Below are 7,260 nucleotides of genomic sequence, written 5' to 3'. Positions count from 1 at the left end.
TGGAAATTGGTGAATCGTCATTCACCTACCTTTCAAATATGTTATAGCTTGGATTACGGCATACCACTTCCAAGTTATAATATATTGTGATTGGATCCTAGCCTTAATATTACATTTGGGTGTTTTATTAAGGACTCTCCTAATATCTAAACTAATCTTGTCCATTTCTTTCAGATGTCTTCAAACAATGCTGCTTCTGGCTCTAACCCTAATAGCTCCTTTACCCTTATGAACTTGTGTGGGAAAGTCACTTTTGATGGATCCAACTTCAATGAGTGGATCAGAAACATCAGGATGATTACCCGCTACGAGAACAAAGAATATGTCCTTGACAAGGAGCTTAAGGAGATTGATGAGACCACTGCAACTCCTCAGGAGATCGCTGACTTTCAGGCACATGAAAGGGATGCTACGAAAGTGGCATGCATCATGATGGCCACGATGACAGCGGAACTCCAAAAGTCTTATGAGGATTTCTACCCTTATGAAATGCACCAGGATTTGATGGAAAGATACCATCAAAGTGCACGACAAGAGAGGTATGAAATCATCTGCTCCATGATAACAGCCATGATGAAGGACGGGGAATCCGTCACGAGCCACATGCAGAAAATGCAAAGGTATGTGGATCGTTTGCTGAAGCTTAATGTGAACTTCCCTGAGGAGCTTGCAATAGATATCATTTTGCACTCCTTACCATCGTGCTATGATCAATTCCGCATGACATATCACATGAATAAGGAAGAGGTCACACTCAGCAAACTTCAGGGACTTCTCAAGACCGCAGAAACAGGTCTTAAGGGGAAGTCGGTTGTTAACACTCCTACTCCAAACTCTACTCCGGTTTTGGCAATCGGGAAAAGTCGAGGGAAGAAAAGAAAGAGCTCTTCGAAGGGTACCAAGGCTCGGACCCTTGATGGCTCTTCTTCAAGTGGAACCAAGAAAGGTTTCATCACTCCTTCTTCTAACCCAAAAGAGGCTGAATGCTTCTATTGCCATGAAAAATCACATTGGAAGCGGAACTGCCCAAAATACCAGCAAGATGTGAAGGATGGGAAAGTTAAACCCAACCATGCAGGTATTTACACTATCATTTCTAATAACTCACCCCATTCTAAATCTTGGGTCCTTGATACCGGTTGTGGTATTCATATTTGTTGTGACTTGCAGGGACTAAGAAGAAGTGAGAATGTGGAGCAAGGAAGAATAAACTTGATCATGGGGAATAGGAAAGCTTTACCTGTTACCAAGATTGGAGTTTATACTTTATCGCTAAGTAGTGGTGGTGAGTATCTTAGTTCAGAGTTCCTTGACTATCTAAGGGAATGTGGGATAGTCTCACAATTGACACCTCCCAGGACACCACAGTTGAATGGTGTGGCTGAGAGGCGTAATCGAACCTTGTTAGATATGGTTCGTTCCATGATGAGTCGAGCTTCGCTACCAATCTCATTCTGGGGGTATGCCTCAGAGACTGCCGCCCATATCCTTAATCTAGTCCCTACAAAGAAAGTTGCCAAAACTCCTCACGAGATGTGGACTGGTAAAGTACCCAAACTAGACCACATCAAGATTTGGGGATGCGAGGCTTTCGTGAGACGCGAGACTCATGATAAGCTCGAACCCCGAAGCGAGAGGTGTATTTTCATCGGCTACCCACAGCAATCCTTTGGTTACCTCTTCTACAGACCTAGTGAAAATGTGGTCTTTATAGCTAGGAGGGCTTTCTTTAGAGAGAGAGAGAGAGAGAGTTCATAAGCCAAGGAAACAGTGGGAGGCAAGTTGATCTTGAAGAAATTCAAGAGTCAAGCGGTGAAGGAACTTCAAACCCTAGCACTCAACTTGAGGAGGAAACTCCTGTTGAGCCAATTGACAAGTCTGTACCTCTGAGGCGTTCCACAAGGGTTAGGAATGCTCCTGAGCATTACTATGGATTCCATATTACTGCAGAAGGAGATACACTTATCAGTGATGAGACACTGATAGGTCTGGATGAACCTAACAATTACGCGAAATCCATGGTAGGCCCTGAGTCAGCCAAGTGGAAAGAGGCGATGGACAGCGAAATACAGTCCATGTATGACAATCAAGTTTGGAACTTGGTTGAGAATGTACCAGGTCGTAAGACAGTAGGGTGCAAATGGGTCTTCAAGAAGAAGACCGACATGGATGGTAAAGTACACACTTATAAGGCTAGACTGGTTGCAAAGGGCTTCTCTCAAATTCCTGGAATGGACTATGATGAGACCTTTTCTCCAGTAGCCAAGATTAAGTCTATTCGGGTTCTGTTGGCCATAGCTGCATTTCATGACTATGAAATATGGCAAATGGATGTCAAAACCGCTATCCTTAATGAAAAGTTGGCTGAAGATGTTTACATGAGTCAGCCAGAGGGTTTCGTCAGCAACGAGTACCCTAATAGAGTGTGTAAGCTTGAGAAATCCATTTATGGATTGAAGCAAGCACCTCGCAGATGGAATCTTTGCTTTGATGAAAAGGTCAAGGAATTTGGCTTTTCTAGGAGTGAAGATGATTCTTACGTGTATGTCAAGGCTAGTGGGACTATAGTTAGCTTTTTGGTGTTGTATGTGGATGACATACTACTCATAGGAAATGACATCCCAACCCTGAAGGAAGTTAAGTCCTGGCTTGGGAAGTGTTTCTCTATGAAGGACCTAGGAGAAGCTGCCTATATTCTAGGGACAAGGATCTTGAGAGATCGGAGTAAAAGACTAATTGGACTTAGTCGGAGTACCTACTTGGATAAGGTGCTGAAGCGATTCAGCATGCAGGATTCCAAGAAAGGAGAGTTACCCATCCAGAGTAACACCAGATTGAGTAAGACACAAAGCCCTAGCACTGAGGCTGAGATAGCAGAAATGAGTCGAATACCTTATGCTTCGGCTGTAGGATCGATCATGTATGCTATGACGTGTACTCGACCTGATGTAGCCTTTGCCTTGAGCATGGTTAGCAGGTATCAGGCGAACCCTGGCAAGGCACACTGGACTGCGGTAAAGAATATCCTCAAGTACCTACGGAGGACTAAGGACTGGGTCCTTACCCTCGGTGGGAGTGATGACTTCAGAGTTGTAGGGTATAGTGATGCTAGCTTCCAGACTGATAGGGATAATTTTCGCTCTCAGTCGGGCTAGCTCTTTACCCTAAATGGAGGAGCAATTTCTTAGAAGAGTTCCAAGCAAGAGACAGTGGCTGATTCAACTTGTGAATCAGAGTATATTGCAGCTAGCAAGGCGGCAAAGGAGGCGATATGGCTGAAGAACTTCACTGGAGACCTTGGAGTTGTACCAGCTATTAAAGAGCCAACGGAAATTTTCTGTGATAGTGAAAGTGTTGTTGCCTTAGCCAAGGAACCAAGGGATCACGGGAGATCTAGACACATCGATAGAAATACCATTTTATCAGACATCGAATAGAAGAAGGACTCCTTGTGGCAAAGAGGGTATCATCGGATGAGAACCCAACAGATCCCCTCACGAAGGGACTGACTCGGGTTAAGCATCTCCAGCATGCTCGGAGCATAGGGCTGAAGGATGATATTAGATTTAGTAGTTAGATAACCCAGAAATTTGTAAAGTGTAATTGACATTAGATGATGAATAAAAGGTGTTTTATTTATGAGTAAAGTGTTGCTATCTCTTGTCGATCGTTTACTATATTTCTTTTGCATGTTTTGACTTCCAGAATAATTTTGTTTGGTATAACATATTATTCAAACCTCCACAATCGGTCATATGTCGGAAGTAGGTATGAATCAAGACTGTCATGATTGGTTGCAGAGGTATAAGGTGTTGGACAAGGCTACAACAATCATGAGTGCTCATAAGTTCTGAGCATTGGACTCAACCCACGCTCACTGGAATCACTTCATGGAATTCTATCCCGAGTGATCATGAGACGGTAATATCATATAAGTCTTCAAACCTAGAGATATGATTTGTTACTTACAAGTTGGTTATGCATTGATTGTACGAAAACGCATTGGTAACTCGATGTTATAAAACGTGCTTTTGTGTATAATTCAGTGAGTGGTAGATTTGACATCCCCATTTTCACGGCCAGAAAAGACCGATTTGTTTATGCTTTGTTTTATAAATCAGAGTGATCGTTTAAAGAAAATGGTTGCGGAATTTGTTCCCAAAATAAAATATGATAACCATTTATCAAAACGTTTCTCAAAGAGAATGTATTTTCACTAAATAATAAAACCTCGGGATGTCATGTTCCGATACAGACCAAAAGCATAAACAATAATAAATAGACCTTACAACAGTTATTCATAACTACTGGCCTATAATCCAAAATCTCTCGTCAAGTCCACCAACTTATACTCTTGTGCCATTACCTGTAATGCAAAGAAAACTGAGTGGGTCAGGCTTGGGAGCCTGGTGAGCATATAGGGTTTTCATCCCACAATGTTATATCATATATTTATAAATATAGAACATTCAAACCTGCACAATTTCACCATATAAAGACAACTCTTAACCCACCCCATTGATCCTCACAATGACACGATCTAAACTCTCGCATCTAATATTTTTCCTCTTTACCTAATCCCTACTCATGGATCTAAAACTACCCGATCCATACCCACGGATCTAAAACTACCTGATCCATACTCACGGATCTAAAACTACCTCCTGATCTGATCCATACTCCCGGATCAATAATTGTACCCAATCCATACTCCCGGAATAGGGACAATTAACTATACCTTAATCCTGATCTGATCCATACTCCCGGATCTATAATTGTGCCCAATCCATACTCCCGGACTAGGGACAATTATCTTAATCTTAATCCATATCTGATCCATACTCCCGGATCTATAACTGTGCCCAATCCATACTCCCGAACTAGGGACAATTAACTTAGTCTTAATCCATACTCCCGGACTAATAGCAAGTTTATCTCTTTACCTGATCCATACTCACGGATCTAAAACTAACCTCTAAATCTGATTCCTACTCACGGATCTAAATTGACCTCTTGATTTGATCCCTACTCACGGATCCAAACTAACCTCTTGATCTAATCCATACTCGCTGAATAACTAGATCAACAACAACAACATCGGGGTCTCTCATCTGTTTATCACATATCAACTGTCTCCCCATGTTCTACCCAACATATTAGTAGATAAAAATATATATTTTTATCCATAGTTTGAAACCTGTATAACATTCTCATTCAATACCTATTCCACATAACAGATGAGACACACCCACATAACACGTATTTCATAGAGAATAAATCAGATCTATGAGATAGAAGAAAGTGAATATACATTCACACACATAACAACAAAACTATACACATAACACGTATTTCGTATAAAATACTTCATAATTATGCGTTAGAAGAAAGTAACCACACACTCACACTTATAAACAACAATACTCTTAATACACTCAAACCAAACTCGTATTATTATTGTGTTTATGAAAGGTAGTATACACTCACTTGATTAGAAGATGATCGGACAGCACTACGACTTGCAGAAGTAGTATTCTCCGGTAGATCTGGAAGATCTCTACAAAAAATCGAACTTCTCGCGGGCAGAGCTTCGGCTCGGGAACCGCACTTCTCGGGATCTTCGGGATCTCGGGACTCGCCTCGGGGCTTGAGAACAATACCGGGGCTTCGGGGTATTTCTGGCACGCAAACCGATGCAAAATGGGAGAAAGAAGAGGAGAAATTGGCAAAACTATCGGCTGCCTTCGGATTCCTTTTATAGAGGCTGAGCCTCGCACGTACGCGGGGCGTACGCCAGTACACGGGGCGTACTGGTCCGAAAAACGTCACTGCGTTCGTCATCCGAAGCCACTTGCTGCGATGTCGACACTTTCGGAGTACGCGGGGCGTACTCGAGTACGCGGCGCGTACCTCGGATCAGACCGGTGACTCCTTCGGATAATGCTTCCGAATTAAAGATTAAAAATAAATACAAATTATTTAATAATCTTCGGAAATTCATATCTTCTTCATACGAACTCCGTTTTCGACGTTCTTTATATCCACGCGAAGGTGAGACTACGCTCTACAACTTTCGTTTAGACTCCGTCGGCTAATTTTGACTTTATTTTTATTAATTATTTTTAATAGGCCGCGACATAAACTTTCGTTATAAATTCATAACTTCTTCGTTTGACGTCCGTTCTCGCCTAACTTTTTATCGCTTCGATACCAACAATGAGATCTTCGATTCTCATTTAGATTGCTTCGGCTAAATACCGCTCTAACGTAAATTCACTTTTTACGTTGCATTGCGTCGTGCCGGTTCTGTCGCGAAACTTCGACGGGCCATAACTTCTTCGTTATAACTCGGATTTTGGCGTTCTTTATATGCACGGAAACCTTGTGACATATACTACAACTTGGTTAAGATTAATCCTTCTAGATAATCTTCCATCAAAAAGTCATTTTTGACGCTTATTGTTTCTAAATTGACTAGCCCTGATCTACGGGCGTTACAGTAGAACAAACATATGAGTCGAAGTTTATCTGTTCCTTCTTGGATTAGAAGCTGATATTTGGGCCCCTCGATGATTTTGTTTTGACCTATGTACCGGGCCCGGTCAGAACTAAGTTGATGTGTTAAATTAAGTTCTCTGTCAAACAAATCGGAAATCGAGAAACAAACTGTTGGACAATAAGTAAGACATTGTTCCATGTATTTGTCCGGCTGATATCTAGAACGGAGGATTATATGATCCCTTATCTTAAATGGCGTACCATCATCTTCTCAATTCCGAGAGACCTTGAAAGAGCTACGATTGTCGGTCGGTTCCTGAAGTACTGGAGTTATAGTTATTAGACTTATCCAAGTGGGAGACTGTTGGATAAGGTGTCTAAGTCCATAACTATTTCGGGTCAGTACTTGACCCGACCCGACATGGTCCATTTGGGTTGCATGGCACCATGCAATTGGATAGACTAAATGAGAGTAATAACACTTGGAGATTATTAATATATTATAAGTTCTAATATATTAATAATATTATTTGATTAGTTTGATCAAGAATTAATTTAGAATTAATTAAGTGATCAAAGGATAACTAATTAAATATATGGGTTGATTATGTAAATCATTCATATCTTGTATAGTGGGCTAAGAGGCTCCATGGATTATCAAGTTGGGTTCCACCCATAGGATGCTCCATGGATGCTCCATGGGAGTTACAAACCCATGGGTCATGGAAATGAAGAGTCATGACACATTAGGGTTTACATGGT

Source organism: Lactuca sativa, chromosome 2 (genome assembly GCF_002870075.4).
Source record: "Lactuca sativa cultivar Salinas chromosome 2, Lsat_Salinas_v11, whole genome shotgun sequence".
Lineage (NCBI taxonomy): Eukaryota > Viridiplantae > Streptophyta > Magnoliopsida > Asterales > Asteraceae > Lactuca > Lactuca sativa.
This window is presented reverse-complemented; position numbering follows the sequence as displayed.